Below are 16397 nucleotides of genomic sequence, written 5' to 3' on the forward strand. Positions count from 1 at the left end.
GTGCTAGTCAAGAAACTTCGACATGAAATTCTAAATGGATTGTGAAAGGAGGATTTTGATTACCAGATTAATGAAACACACATCTTAATGTATATATATATATCTATATTATCAACTACATACCATGTGTTTTTATTATAGTTACCATCATACAATTGTACAAGTATGTTGAACACAATCTGGACAATAAATATACATCTAAATATGTGTGCTTGGTAATGTATGTATACAATTTATTTTTCCTAATCATTCATTGGTCGATTTGCGAATCAACTACAAAATAAAATTAATCTGAGTGGGTGATACAAACACAAAAATCTTATTCATCATTATAATTATGATAAATCTTATTCATCATTCAATTCATTTACACTTGATGTTTACTATTGTACTTGTTTCATGTGTAGTAACAGTGAGACTTGAACAAATTGCTTGTAATTAATTATCAACGTGCTTTTATGCGGTCACATGAATATCATTTATGAAACTGACCAGTTGTTGTTAAACACATGAAAACTACATTCGGATTTCATTTGTTTTCTGGATAGATAAATAAATAACTTTTCTAATTACTTCTTAAATTGAACTGATGCATTTATGCAACTCGAATTCATTACACTTGGATATTATTTGGATTAACGCTGAACTACATACATTTTTGCATTCACTTTACTCATCCACATCATCACAATCAATATTGTTGTCGTCTTCTTTGTCATTGCCAACGTCATCATCATTATCGTTTTTACCCTCAACCATATCTAAAATATTTTTCAAGCTATTTTCCTTACTGAGATCATTAGTACGGTTCAACTATATTTTCGTGACATATTATTTACGATTTTACGTGATATGCATTAAATATCTACTAGGACAATGTTTAACCCGATACAGGACTATTATGACAAATAAGGATGTCATTAATTATCGGTATTTCAAAAACAACCATAGAATCCAGTTGTCATCAAGACGACATACTCACTTTCATCAACATCCCTCATGGTATAGAGAGATAAAAACTGTTTCTGATCGCCTGAAATCCTCAAAAAATATGAATTATGAAACAGCTATTTCTGACACTGCTCATAATGAATGTATAAATACTGATGAGTATGATTCCAGTAAACATTTCCGATGTTATTCATATCGAACAACCAGTTCCGAAAGTAGTTTTCATCGATTTGAATTTACCATGCAATATTATGCTATATTTGTGTACCTATTATTCACTTTATTCAATGTACAATGTATCAATGGTAAACCTACTTCATTGTCTAAAAATGGAACTTTTGCCGAAACCACTTCATCGATTTACTCTTCCGACTTGTCATCATCAACAATATCGCCAAATTCATCTTTATCTCCACCCTCACTAGTAATATCGTCTAATCACACAATGGAAGCATCAAGTGTGGATGATTTATTGTTACAGTATTTAGATTTATCAACTTTTCAAACATTAAGTTCTACTCATTCAAGTCGTAAAGTACCAATAACAAATGTGATTATGCGTCCACATAGATCTAGACGTAGCTTATCATTTTATATGTCTAATTTAGATACTTCACCATTGCTTTTAACTCCGTTCGCACAAAATTATTCAATGAAAGCAAGATTTTTAAGCATCGATAATAATGGAACTATTAAACTAGTTAAATCCTATAAAGATACATCTGGTAAGTTATTGCAATGTTATCATAATATTACTGAGTTATTAGTAACGACTTGACCCTTAGTTCGATGTATTAATCAGTCTCTCATTTATCATTGTTAATTATTTAGTGGACAATTTCAAACTGCTTTTTCAATAAACACTTTTGAAATTATGCATATTGGACTAAACTATAAGGTTTCGTGTTCAATTTGTGTCAGTCCTCAATGAAACTCAACCATCAAGCGCATAGAATGTTGTCACCTCTAAGTCACAAATTTTGTGTGGGAACTAGTGAGCCTATGCAACTGCTCAAATCTGTAAGGATGTAAATAGTTGTCTAGTGTTGTTTTAACTATGCTGTATGGTATATATATCTGAGCATTTTCTTAACGTAAATGATGCCCTCCCTGAGATTTCCTGTAATTGTGTTTTCAACAAAGTATTTCTACATCTTAGACATGCCCAAATATTTTGTGAAATATCGTATGGTTATATAATAAAATATGTTCTCAGTTCAGTGTTAAGTACTTAATATCCTCATGATGAATTATCAGTTTCATATGTACAATGTTTCCATTGCATATTAGATATATGTACTAGGTAGTGTATTTTGGACCGGTTGTATATTGTTTTGCATTCATGAACTCTAATATGATTGTGTTTTGTTGTGACAAACGATTGACAAGGTGTAAAATAACTAGTCACTATAATGTCTGTTCTTAAAGATTGTTGTCATTTATACTGTGGTGATGGATTGATAGCAGTTATGAAAACACATGAATTAGGAAACAATAAAAAGTCATTGTAATATTTTCAGTTAGAAAATAATTAACTTTGTAGATCAAGTAAAGCACCAATGACACTCGCGGACAGATTGTTAACCAATCCACGACTAAACATTAATGCATATACAAATTTGAACAAATGAGTAGTTTCATTTGTTTGAATTATGTATGAATCACAGCAGATTTCTTCCTTCGTCTCATTCATAAGAGTTGTTTTTCAAGTATAAGTTGTCGATCACTCTACATGTACTACATGTATATTACCTTTTGTGTGATTTTGTAATAAAATTTGACTACAAGTATCTATGAATGAACCATAAATTACAAGACTAAACAGTTAGGGAAAATTAAAATACAAATTTTACCATAGACGTAACAGTATTCCGAGTGAATGAACAGAGTGTTTGTTGCGAAAAGAATTCCCTAACTAGTTCATAGTTAAATTAATCGATACAACTTACTTTAGTTTTGCTTAAATGTTACGTACATATTTCAAGTCTATTGTTGATACATGTTTATTCAGTAGAACATATTCGAGTAAAATGACTATGTATTCTTGTACACAACAGTGAATTGCAGTCCAGTTGTTCATACATTTTTAAGTTATGTAACTGGTACTCTGGAGTATCATGAAGTTTAGTGAGTCATATTTATGAAATACGATTTGTCTTACAAAGAGCACAGTTCCAAGCTCATATTGGGTGCTAACTTATTAGAACATCTATCAAGTGAAGTTAGACAGTAAACCATTGAAGACAGTTTCATTCTAGTTATGAACTCTTCGACTGTGTGTTTCCATAAACCCATGTGAAGTTGAACACATAACATTTACAACCCCACCACTAAATCTGCATTCGAATTGAAGTATAATGCCACTGAATAGTAGTCAGTAGGTGTTTAAATAGTGTGTACTCAGTTGTTTAACTAACGTTTCATTGAGAGGAAACAGAATTTGATTACGAACGTGTTCATATTGGCGTTTTAGCACAAACCATCTCGTCATTCTTATTTAAATTTTATCACTAATGGTGGAAACAAATCATTGACATGTCAGGACACACACACAAACATAAAATCGTCAAAGCAACGAACAGATGACCTATTTTACTACAAGAGATTCATAAAATAAATCTACATCTCAAGTCTTGTAGTGATAAAGAGAAATTCAAGGTCGTTGCATTTTCATGTGAATACAGAGACGAAAACGAGGTCAAATTAATTAACCGGCATTTCATTGCTCTAGTCTGCTAACTCAGAATCATTTGTCTCTGTAGTAAGGTAGTCACATTTAAACCCTATGAATGTTTACGATAGCCGCTTTTAACAATTTACACTTGTCCAATTTTCACATATTTTGATGAACATTAATCAGGGATTTCGAATCGAACTACATTTCTGAGGTCGTCACCAAAGTATGGATTACACATGCTGAATACTTTGTGTTTATTGCATTACGTATATGTCTTAATTGACCGTTGATGTAGTAGTAATGTTCATTTCTACTGAAATTATATTTATTTATTTGAATACATAAATATTGGTACGAAGGGGTACCGAATACATATGCGCCACACAAGTCACTTGATTTGTGTGTGGGCTGTGATACTTCCCGGGTGCCCAAACCGAAGCAGGTGGTTTTCTTAGGGAGCCATACCTGAAGCCTTCGACCTAAAGGTCTAATCCACAAAGTAGTGGCACAACGTTAGGAGATGCAGTCCCATGGTAATCGGTGACCAACAATTGGTTCATACACCATTTGTTCCATCAGGATACTGGAGCCCATGTGCACCATTGGTTTGTAATCAAGGTTTTCCAACTCCCCTAGATGGACTCTCCATATCCACCAGCCTGGTTAAAGAACCGGACATTCGCTTTTCGTCCTCTTAATTTCGTAAACATCCACATGGCGAGAAAGTAGTACGTAGCGCTTCCCTGGCAGTGACTGTATACACGTGGCCACCCTCGGACGTACCAGATCATCTTTCGAATATGAGTTGGACTAATTAGTTACAACCTGAGTGCTAATTTCCTAATATTGGAAGGTTTGAAGGGAGTTAGCAGGAAATCCTAGATCTAGGATTTGTATCGACCAAACGTATCTGGAATATTGAGGGAACCAGTGGATTTCATCATCATCTTTATTAACACACATCATAGTCAGAGACACAACCACGATCGACTCTTCCTTAGGACTAGGATGATTACACTGATGATCACCAAACGGTAACTAATATTATGTTCACATAACTCGTCTCCAGATCACCATGTTCACTACAACTAATCATGTGGAAACAAATACAGTCCATCTGCATGTTGAACCACTCAGATTAGGGGTTACATCTCAACTTGATCGACAAAATCCATAAAGCACTAATAAACCAGACAAAAATGATATTGGTTACTACTCACTGACAATAGTCACATGAGTCTGAACATTGAACAATCAAAAAAAGGTACTTTTCATCAATCCACCCTGGTTCTAAATCTTTTTTGATCACATTTCAATCGACTGGTTTGACCTTTCTGTTATTTTTCGCATTAGCAAAATTGAGTGTGTGTAACAAGATTGTTCAAAAGTCAGTAGTAGACCGAGTAAATGGTCACATGCTTCCTATACTAAACATTTTGTTTCACAGGTAGATGTGTGAGAAGAGTGTGATCATTTGAATGACTGTCAATATGAGATATGGTTGGAGTCATTTGGGAATGAATTCATTGGATTAGTGATTCTTTCTGTTCATGCATGACTAACTTGGTTAAAATGTGTGTTTGTGTGTTGTAATATGATTCTCATTTAGTGTCACCTCGGTCTAATCTGCTTTACCTTTAGTTTCCAACCCAATTAATACTTTTAAATAGTCGACAACTAAGACGAAAACGCGTTTCAGTGTTTTCGATAGATCATTGATTTGATTTTAATCTGTGATAGTAAACTACTAATCTTAACTGTGTAATTATCCATCAAAATTCCTCAGCTAACACTTGTGTATTTTCATAAAAGTATGTACATTTACTTGCATCGAGTTGTCACTGTGGTGATCAATGTCACGTTTGTTTAGTCCTTTCGTGCTGACTTGACATAGCGTGCACCACGTTTTGATGTAAGGTGGTTGGAGTTAATCGACAGAAAGACATGAATCAGGTTTCTATTGTGTTGGCACTCATCAGAGGAGTGTGCTCATAATCTTGAGGAACTGATGCTCTCTTACATCGAAATGTCTTCGACACGATGTCGACTTACTTGAACTAATGACTACCTTGCAATCTGGTCGATAGAACCCGGTCAGCATTATGGACTAAGCAAACATCACACTGGTTACTACTTCACGATGAATAAGTGCAAATTTCTCAGTTCTACAGGAGACCAGTAGCTTCTAACAATTCAGTGGTTGGGTCTCGGATTATGAGGTTGGGTGGGTCAGTTTCGAATTTCACAGGTAGCATTAGCCATCTCAAGATTGTGGATGCATCTTGGTGAAGAACACCGACAAACAGAAATCTCAGGTCCAAGACTTTCTGACAACTATCTCCAACCACTTTACACACGTGTTTGTACTCCAACAATATGTTCCGTAGGAATTTATTCCCAACTTCGTAACACAAAACTAGTTTGGTTAATTTCAAATGGTCCTCAGATGTTTACTCATAAATTACACAAACATTTACTGTAATAATGCAGCAAATAGTGTGATGTTATGGAATTTCATTCTCGATAAAATATAAGTATCTCATTTGATTAGTTGCTTGGTGGTGTGGTAAAGAAATATTTGAAACAAACTTCACTAATCTACATAATGGGTAAAATAATGTATTTAATGTATAAGTAATTGCCATAGAAGCGTTCCTATGATAGCTGGATGAGTTGACTTCTCCATTTGGATATGAGGAAATGTATGTCTGAACATTTTTTGTAAGAGTGCAAAATTTATTGTCAATATCCCTATTAATGAATTGGTTGCATCCCTAGAGAAATATCTGTTTCTCTTACGAACATCCAGTGTCTATCGTAGTTCTATATTTAGCGGGGACAAACACTGTGGTAACTTCAGGTAGACAGTAATAGAGAGGAAGAATTTGAAGATGATCAAAATTTAATCTACAAAGCACTTGTAACGTTATTTCTATTTTATATTCAGATGATGTTCCGACCTAAATAGCAGGAAAAAGTTGGACTTTAGGAGCAGCAATAATGGACGTTATCAAGTTGTGGTTATTCTGTTGTTACTCACCAACAGTTTAGATTGCACATCAGTATTGAGTAAGACAGTAAGCTTAGAATAACCAATACTCATGTAGTCGAAACTCAACATACATTAATGGGATACATAGGAAGGCTATCATAACTAGGTGATTGTCACTGTAAGAATCAGTGAAAGGACTGTAAAAATTTCAGACTTCCATTCTTGGGCGTCATTTTTGGGCAGTGCAGTTTAAATGCTGTTTACATCCGGTAGGTCGATAACTCGTGTTGTTTTCGTGCTGGTTCAGACTTGTGATATAACTTGTTTGTTAAGCGCTCATTTCTATGTCCTACTGTAAACCACACTTTTTATATGACAAGCAGATGGTGATGTTAGTTGTCTATTCAAACCGGAATAAATAGGGAAATGTTTGAAGCTGTAATCTGAGGAGATAGTAAGGGACATCATTTAAACTGACCAGTCTGTTTCACCGTTATTTGACTGGATCTAGATAATCGATATTACTGTTGCATTTTGATGGAAAACTAGTTTGAATATATTTTACTAAATGTGTCAGTAATGCGTTGATCACTTCCTCTCTAAAAATAAGGAGTTGTGAAAATGCATATCTAAAGTATTTTTCGTGTCAATCAATTCTTTCACATTTCTCGAATTTCTTATTAGCTGAAACTATTACCTATCACGCCTAAACAAAGTTCGGAATGAATATTAGTGAATTCTGAGGCTAAAAACAAGGTTTGAAATTGTGTAGCAATCATTCTTGTTATATATACCATCGGTCATTGTATACTGGAGGCTCTTATTGCGACTAATACCAGGTATTTACAACCGATAATATATCATTTATTCAACTAGGCCTTAGATAGTCTCGTTACCATTGATTCAATGAGGTCCCATCATTCAACTGCTAGTGCGAAGTTCGGTTGGTCGCTTAAGGTTTCACTTGTATAGTAGTCGATGAATATACTCGGTGAAACTAGCTTGTCTATTGAGAGTTTTTGACTAAATTAGCAAATTGTTGAATCAGCCCACCAAACACACCTGATTTACAAATCTACACCATCGAGCTTATATTACAACTTCAATCACCATCGTTATATTGCATTGAAATACAAAGGCACTTAACCTGAACACACTATTTTTAATATTCCTTATTCAGACTATTTTATGCCTTTGAGTTTTATTCGTCAAAAAAATGATCGAAATTGAGAAGTAAGTAGGTTAGTGGTTAGAATATTCAATTTTCAATCTCTCAGTAGCAAGTTCACATCAAATTGAAAATAAAAGAATCATGAGTGGACAGGTTTGGCTCGTTATAATCTCCGACTTTTCAGATGAATTCAAGGTCTAGGCAGTGTGGCTTTTTATAGACGAGTGTTCAATCTCCTATTTACTTGAGAAATCACATTAGTAACAAGGCTTAAACAGTTGTTTAGTTATTTTTGGTTTTCTGTGATTCCTCTGTTAAAATGATATCATGATGAAAGCTACATTTAGATCAGGAATTTTCATTTTCAAAGGCAAACTATTTCATTAATGTAAGAACACACAGATTTCATCAAGTGGAAATCTCTCGTTCACTCCTTAACTGTACCGGCCATTAATTGTCACGAAAACATTATATTATTTTATCTGACATTAAACGTTCTTCTGGTAGTAAGTAGAACTAATTGATATGCTTAACTTGTTCAAACAACTGCCATCACAGTTCCCCATGAGGATCTATGAATTATGAATTTTGGAATATTATACGGTGATTTTATTTCTCGCAGTTATCAGGTGATATCAAAGTTATTCAGTCCGTTCGTTTCGGTTGTGTCTCGGTTGATATTAGACCGTTCACTGGCCCTAAACAAACAAATATTGTTACCGTAGTCTGAATATAACGTCTGTTATTTGTTCAATATTATGAATAGCATATATTCATTCTTTTACAACTAGACACCAAACCATGAGAAACTAATAGTTAAGAAGTAAAATGTGGAAATAATACACCCATGTGTGAGTAGACCTTGCTAGGTGAAGAAAAATTGCATTATATTACGACTGTATAAATTTTAAAGATACGTTGATATGGACATTAATTTTTCAGAACTTCGCCATAGATCTATAGCAGTTCTTTCCTCAACGCATTGCTGAATTTGAAGTAATTAATACTTGAGTAGTTTACTATCGTAGACTTTCTCATGATTCATCCATAAGAGAAGCAGTCGTATTTGTTCGGGATTATTTCTACCTTGAAACATATAGATAGTTGGATCCATACAGTCAATAGCTATAGCTTCTTTCTCAATGAACGTAAGTCTGATACTGTTCTATGGCTAATTCGTGTGAAATCGTTTAATGATTACAGACAGTTGGCAGACAGCGTCTAAGTTTGTCATGGTCTGGATTCTCCAGGATGGTATATCTGTAATAATAAGTACAGTGATATTCCTCTTGAAATGCAAGCACTTGCTGTTCATTGTTATAACTGATGGCATCAAAACCAAGAATTATGGCACCAGATGAAAAAGCTTGTGCTTCAGCTGAAAAAGTCTGATTATTATTTTTGATTATATCAAAAGACTTATTTCTCTTACTCAGTAAGCATAAAATGATGAATTGATAACTGGATGACCGTTTACTTGTTAGAGACGAAGATCACCAGTGATCTGGTCAGTTCTGAGCGATTTTCGATGAATTCGATAAAATGTGCACAGACCATTAACTCTTCAAATTAACCTGGTTTAATTGTCCAGAATGTTTGATGTACTTGACAGGTATTGATTTACTCTGGTCATTATCAAGTGTTATTTATCCATAATATGGAGAGAGTATAAAGAGATTACTAGGTAAACTAATTTTCGCTTTAACAACTGAGATGCATAAGTGCATAAGTGTCGACCTGATTTGGATAAACTATTTGGATGTATGTGGCTAACGTCATTTCAAACAGATTACAAGTATAATTGAAACACTCTTAGAATGTAGAAGAATTTTTCACACTTACTCATCCATTCCTACCCACAATAAACACTTGACGGTTGAGTTAAAAGTCGAGGTTTCTGCCTAATCCCCACTTTTATGTATTAACAAATGAACAACCACACTGAATTATCATCGTCATATAATTTCGCTAGTTTGTATTTTCATCTCATTCCTCAATTGAATGATTTGTCCCAATAACTACATGAGACTTGAACAATAAAAAAAGCCCGATTAACCTTCGTTAGTTTATCTTTCTCTTGATGTGTTATTCTCTTCCGTTATTTTTCGCTTTCCTCCACCACAATAGATCAAATTATCAGGGAATATAAATCAAAACTAACAGTTGGATTTGACATTTAATATAAGCAAATCCAATAGTCTACAATGTTTAACTAATCAAATAAGAAACTCTATTTTACCACTTAATTATAATCACAACTTATTAAAATAATATTTACCTAGGTAAATCATTTTTACATATACGTGTTGGCTACGTCATACAAACAACAACTTATATGTTAAACGTACATATATATATATATATATATATATATATATATATATATATATATATATATATGTACAACTGATTGTCACTATCTCAACCAAACAAATAGAGCCTTCGGGACAATTAATATTGAAATTCGAATGCATGTGAATAGTAAACGATAATCTATAGTTTGCATCTATGGAAGTCATTGTATCGGGGGATTGTATATTCATAATCACTCGCATGGCAACTACGAGATACGTTATTTTAATCAAATCTTGATATATTAGGAATTCAGTTTTATTTTAACATAATTCACAGTGATTGAATGAAAATCGACTGGTTAGATCATCGTTTGACTGGTCAGTAGTGTTACATGTATAATAGGTTAGAAACCATGTGTGTTGGAGTTAGTCGGGGCCGTTTGGTCAGGTATTCTTCCATTTACTGTAAGGAAATAAAAGAAACTACTGTTTTCAATACGAAACTGTGTAGGAATATGCACAACCTCCTCAAGCGGATGTGTTTATTCCTACTTACATATAGTCTATAGGATGTGAGCTTTCACGAGGTACTTGGGTTTGTGGCTTACCTTAGCTAATAAAATAGTCTTTTTAAATATAATCTGAGAGGTACTCCACTGCAATGTATCAACCAACATTTGTCTGAACCAGGATAATAAGGCCTTTAACCAAACCACATGGATCGCAAGTTAAACACAACTTTGCACCTCACGATTACTCATATTATTCTCATGTGTCACTGACCAATTTGAAACTCTATTCGTTTGACTATAGTTTACAAGAGTCATAGAATGTCAATAATTCGTTGCTCAGTGAATATTCAATCAAACAATCACTTTCAAACAAGAGACATGATAAGTTTTGCTTATCGTCACATTAGTTGTCAGAACAGTTCTCAATCAAATCTGAATTCATTTCTCGCAGTTTAACTTGAGGTGATGTGATCACATTGGGGAGACTTGTTTGCAATGAAATATAAAAGGTTTACACCCTCCTTCTTCTCACCTTCTCAAGATCAGTCGTCATCAACAGTATAGTCCTGTAACGAACCTGCAGTATACGATATTGGTATCGGTATTACATAATGACAGAGAAAATATTCGTGTATTGATTTCATTAACAACTTGTTGATCGGATATATCGTTTTCAGTAAATATGAAACTATTCAGTTGAAATGAAACCAACGTTCACATTAAAAAGTTTCCAATATTTTGCAATAAAGGTCAAATCCATTCTCCACAAGAAATTAGAATCTAGACTATGCAAAATCAACCAGTTTAATGGTGACTGCAACATGGGAAGAAAGTAAATAGAAACAAAAATAGTAAACATTATTGATTTGGCTAATAAAACCAACATAAAAATGCTTACATCTTAGTGGTTATTTTTAGAATATTTCTTACATGCATTGATCATGGAATGATGTATACTTTCGGCTTTGGTCAAAATATAAACAGATTTTTTGAGTATGGAAATACCACTTACTGGAATCAGGTCCTACGCGGTTCCATTGTAGAACAATATGACTGTCAGTAATATTTGCCTTCCAACAAGCAACAATCCTATATTTACATGGTATGTGGTAATTCTATGCATGAATCTCCATCATACTAACTAGGGACGAGCTGACTGATCAAACGCCAGTCATTATAGCGTATGTCGAACTGATTCCGAAATCCGACTGATCATCAGTTGCGGCTTTACATTTCTGGTATAAAATCAAAAATCTGTCCTAGCTTTATTAGCTTGGAACAGTTGTAATGTCAGTTATTTTCATTTTAGCTTAGTGTTAATTAATTCATGAATCTTAGGGATTTGTTAGTTGTCATCAGCACATAATGAGTACAATGTCAAAGTAAAACAGAAATCTTATTTCAACTTACTTCAAATGACATTAGTAGTTAATTTGGTAATAGATGTGTCATATTTGAAACGAAAGTCACAACAAATGGTGAATGGTTTGTTAAAGACTATCTCATAATGACAGGAAGCGACTAAAATAAGTGTCAGCATTCTGGTCTGTTGGTTGATGCAGTTTATCCAGTTTCGATTCAGTATCATGCGCTACATGGTCTAAATAATCTCACTGGTCCAGTCAAAATATAATATCCAACCCGCTGAACAGGAGGGGAACACTCATACTTATTCCACTCTCGTATTGATCAGTGTTATCTGTTTCCAATTATGTTATCCATTCACTCGACCACATGAACATACGGTATTATAAATAATGTACACAAATAACATAGAATACACACAATCACACTAAAAATGTAGACGGTAGTTATAAATTGTAACTTGACTGAAGTAGGAAATGTTAACGATTAGATCCTGAATTAGTGGTTTCGATAACAGGTAGGGTGATGAGTGCACATTGTTAAGGAGTGACAAACGATTACAAGACAGTTGTTTATTGTTTCCTCAACAACTAAAAATGAAATGTTCTATCGTCGCTTCAGCCAAATGTTATTTTTTGTAAACCCGATAATTTTTAGACAACTATAATGTTTTACAATTATTTCTGTATTAGGAAATATAAGTTACAACATTTATCCTGACAGAACCTATAATGAATGAGTTCACCCTTATTCATTTCTTCATTCATGCATTAATCATTTTTGAGACAAGAAAGTAATTCGATAGTGTTTAGTTATTTGTAAATTACAATCTATTTCTTAAAGTGCATACAATTACAAAGGTGAGAGGGAGAGTGTGTGGGCAAAATGTCACAGACATTTGTGTATACATTTCATAAAATAATCATACCGGATATCATATAATTTAATGACTTTTTTATCATTGAACCCGAAAATTTCTTTCATTACCATTTAATTAGTTGATTTTGCATGACTAGGCATTGTTATTTAACTTGTAATTTTTTATTGTGCTAGTTCTCTATCTAGTTGATTAGTTAATTAAAATTAATCAAAATGTTTTAATTTATTTGTATCATACTTTGTGTACTGCATGTCTGATATTAACGATTGTACAATGAAGAAATAGATTCTGTGGGTTTTTCTCCCATGTTGTCTACTCAGCCAACCAATTATTCCTTCTTTGTATTTACAGTTGCATCACTCATTTTCTCGATATATTTTAACACCTCTTGTATTCAGTTGTGTCATGTACACAACAAAAATAATAACTAAATTAGACCAGTATTGTTCCATTGTACTTTAGTGTATGTGTGCATACAATGAAACACACATCTAATCTGAACCACAACAAGTGAATTGTAGACGAGATGCAATCAAAAGCCAATTTGATTTAAAGTTGGAAATAAAATACACTTACAGAGATGCTGAAAATTTGTCAGGATATAATTGTATACATTCGCTTGTGTACGTGTATGTAATGTCTACGTGTCAACACACTGCAAGGTGTGTATCTAGTTGTGTGTGTGCACCGACACAATGTTTTTCTTTCTATCAATTTCGCTTATAAAACAAATTATCCTATTTCGGTCTTATTCAGCTAATAAACCAACAATCTGATGATGTGGGAAATAATGAAGGACCCTGGAAACAGATAGTTACATGGAGGTCAATATGTATCTATATACATATATATCCGATAACTGTAAACTAAATACACATGTATATTATATAGCACGGGAAGGCGACGGAAAGAGAGTGTGAAATAGTAAGAAGAAAGCAGTCTGATAGATTAATTATTTCATAACACCATGTTAGAATGTTTTTGAATTTTCCACTAGGTAGAGAACGTTTCTCGTTCAGTGTTTAGTGTTTTATGCTTAATGTTCGTTAGTACTCCAATAGATAAGTTCACATTTCTCGCTTTATAAACATTTAATTATCTCGTCTGTTATTGTCAATGTGACTTTTATGGAGCAAATCAGAAATAGGAAGATAAGATTGATGACAAGCAAAGTTATAAATATTTTCTTAAAAAACAGTATTCTGTCAACATATTGATAATTTTGTTTAGCCTTAATCAAGCACTATATAAGAAGACAGAATGTTAACACATCTGGTTTATTTTCATTTACTGTCTCGGGCCTCCACTGACAACCACCAATGATACAGTTGTAATGAGTGAATCAATCATATTGAAATGACTGTTTTGTTGTTTGACGTTGTAGAAAGTGTTTAAATGTGATGAAATTCTTCAAATTCATTTTCACTGTTTAAGGCATGATGACGTAGTCAATTGTTAGGGATGATTGATTTGATTAACTAACAGGTACAAGAAACAAAGTAAGACTGGGCCAACAGCTGTTTTACATTCGATTCGATTCTATTCAGTTTGATTTAGACAACTGATTAGTATCACTAGCTCTCACATAAAATGTGTGTCTTAATTACAACAAAGAAAGCTGTGATTAAAATGACCCATTGTGTCATTGCATAAAAATAAAGGGAATTTTGCAAAGAGAATTTTCTTTTCGATGAAATCATTTACTTAAGCTGCACATTCGTATTTATAGTTATATGGAAAATATGTGTCTACGGAAGGATAGAAAAGATTGCATTATAAATTGATTCGAGACTCTTATTATCAAATCAAGGGGTAAGAGAATAATATAAGTTTGGAAATAATATACGGGTCGGAATAACCAGAGATATTTGTCCACCTGACAGATTTGAAGAAAAACGACATACATAAAAGTCATAATAATGAAAACTGAGTAATAATAAAAAAAACTTGTATGAGGCGATTAACAAAACGGTTGGATCATTTTCAATTTCAACCAAGTTGAATTTTTCTCAAAGATTTGAACTCTTATCGGTTACCGTTATCATCGGGAATGTTCTTATAATTTAACGTTAATTGCTGAGTACCGCCATTTATTATTCACCAGGTAGATTGAAGTGGTATGTTAGAATATTCTAGAATACCACGATATGTTTATCAGCTTGTAGCTACGTAGCAGTGCAGTATATTTGCATCTTATTTCGACTCAATTTTTCTCGATCAATGAAGACTTACTTTCTTCACAGTCTATGGTTCAAGATTACTAAATTAGCTTTCTCTCTTCAAGATTCATCTGACCCACAGATCAAGTGCTATTTCTCTTCTAATTCACACAGACATGTATGGTTTTTACCAAAGTAGTAAACAAACAAACGAATTCTGTAGGAGATAATTATGATATCTCCAATGCTATTTAATCAGGGAGTTGCTTGCCAATGCAATCTATTTTAGATCTTTTAAATTTTTCATAAGACACGTTGATGAAAATCAAAGAGTATGAGAACTGGATACACGTTACCAAGCTGTCAATCGTGATACTTTCAGTGAAAAACTAGTCCAATCAAGACTACAGATCATTAAGTCAAAATGTGATTTCATTTTATGTGATTATCAGAAACAATTATGATGATTATACTGTTATAGTACCGGGAAAATTCACTTATCACTGAACATGTAAAAGTTAGTGAAACAGAAGTTCGTTGTTTACACTTACATACAAATTACTCCATCAAATCTTCCACTTACCTACATTCAATAAACTAACGTAAATTTGGAAGGAAATATTACAGATGAGAAAAATCAAGTTCAACCTAATGTTAATTAAAAGCGATATGTCTGGATTGTAATTGTACACACGTACACTAACATGTGTGTAAATGCACACACACTTGATTTACAATACCCTGGATACAAAATAAACTATTAAAAAATATCACGTTAGAATGATTTCATCTAATCAGTGCTTGTTTAGTATATATACATACAATAATTCTGAATGGCATGATCCTACGGGAGAATGGCTACAACTCGATTTTGTCTTAAGAAACAAAGAAAGGCTTATGTCGTTGTTAAGATATTTGTTGCTTACAAAAATTATTTTGTATCTCTAATTACATGTACTTACAGACGATTGTTATTCTTGCATAAACCGATTCTCGAAATGTTAGTTTTTGATAATCTAGTCTACACTTTTGACTAGGAAATAAATGAAATTTGTCTGAAATCACTATTATGTATTATTTTGTTTAAAACTTTAATTACAGATTAGAAATAATAAAGCCACCCATGTTAATCACATTTGTGTGCTTTGTAAAATGTGAATTAATTATGTAAATCCTGATTAGTTATTCAGTATTCTTTCATCCAAAGCCTTTATTGATCAGACGAATTACGAAAATGAGTGATTATAACACAGTATTTTATCTATGTAGAGGGTTTGTAGCGAGATCCCACACACTAATAAGACACGTATGTCTAGTGCTCCCTAGTTGTCGATGGTCGTCTAACTAATGTTCATGACTAGTTCATGACATAAACTATAAAATCTTGTCTGTTTGA

General features: G+C 33.2%; 1 protein-coding gene across 1 annotated transcript in view; it reads left to right on the forward strand.

The window, feature by feature from the left end:
* Nucleotides 1-360: 360 nt before the first annotated feature.
* Nucleotides 361-16397, forward strand: part of MS3_00007067 (uncharacterized protein) — a 33217-nt gene continuing 17180 nt past the window's right edge. The window contains exon 1 of the mRNA XM_051215327.1: nt 361-1676. The gene's annotated coding sequence lies outside the window, so the exon portion shown is untranslated. The remainder of the gene's footprint in view (nt 1677-16397) is intronic.

Source organism: Schistosoma haematobium, chromosome 1 (assembly GCF_000699445.3).
Source record: "Schistosoma haematobium chromosome 1, whole genome shotgun sequence".
NCBI lineage: Eukaryota > Metazoa > Platyhelminthes > Trematoda > Strigeidida > Schistosomatidae > Schistosoma > Schistosoma haematobium.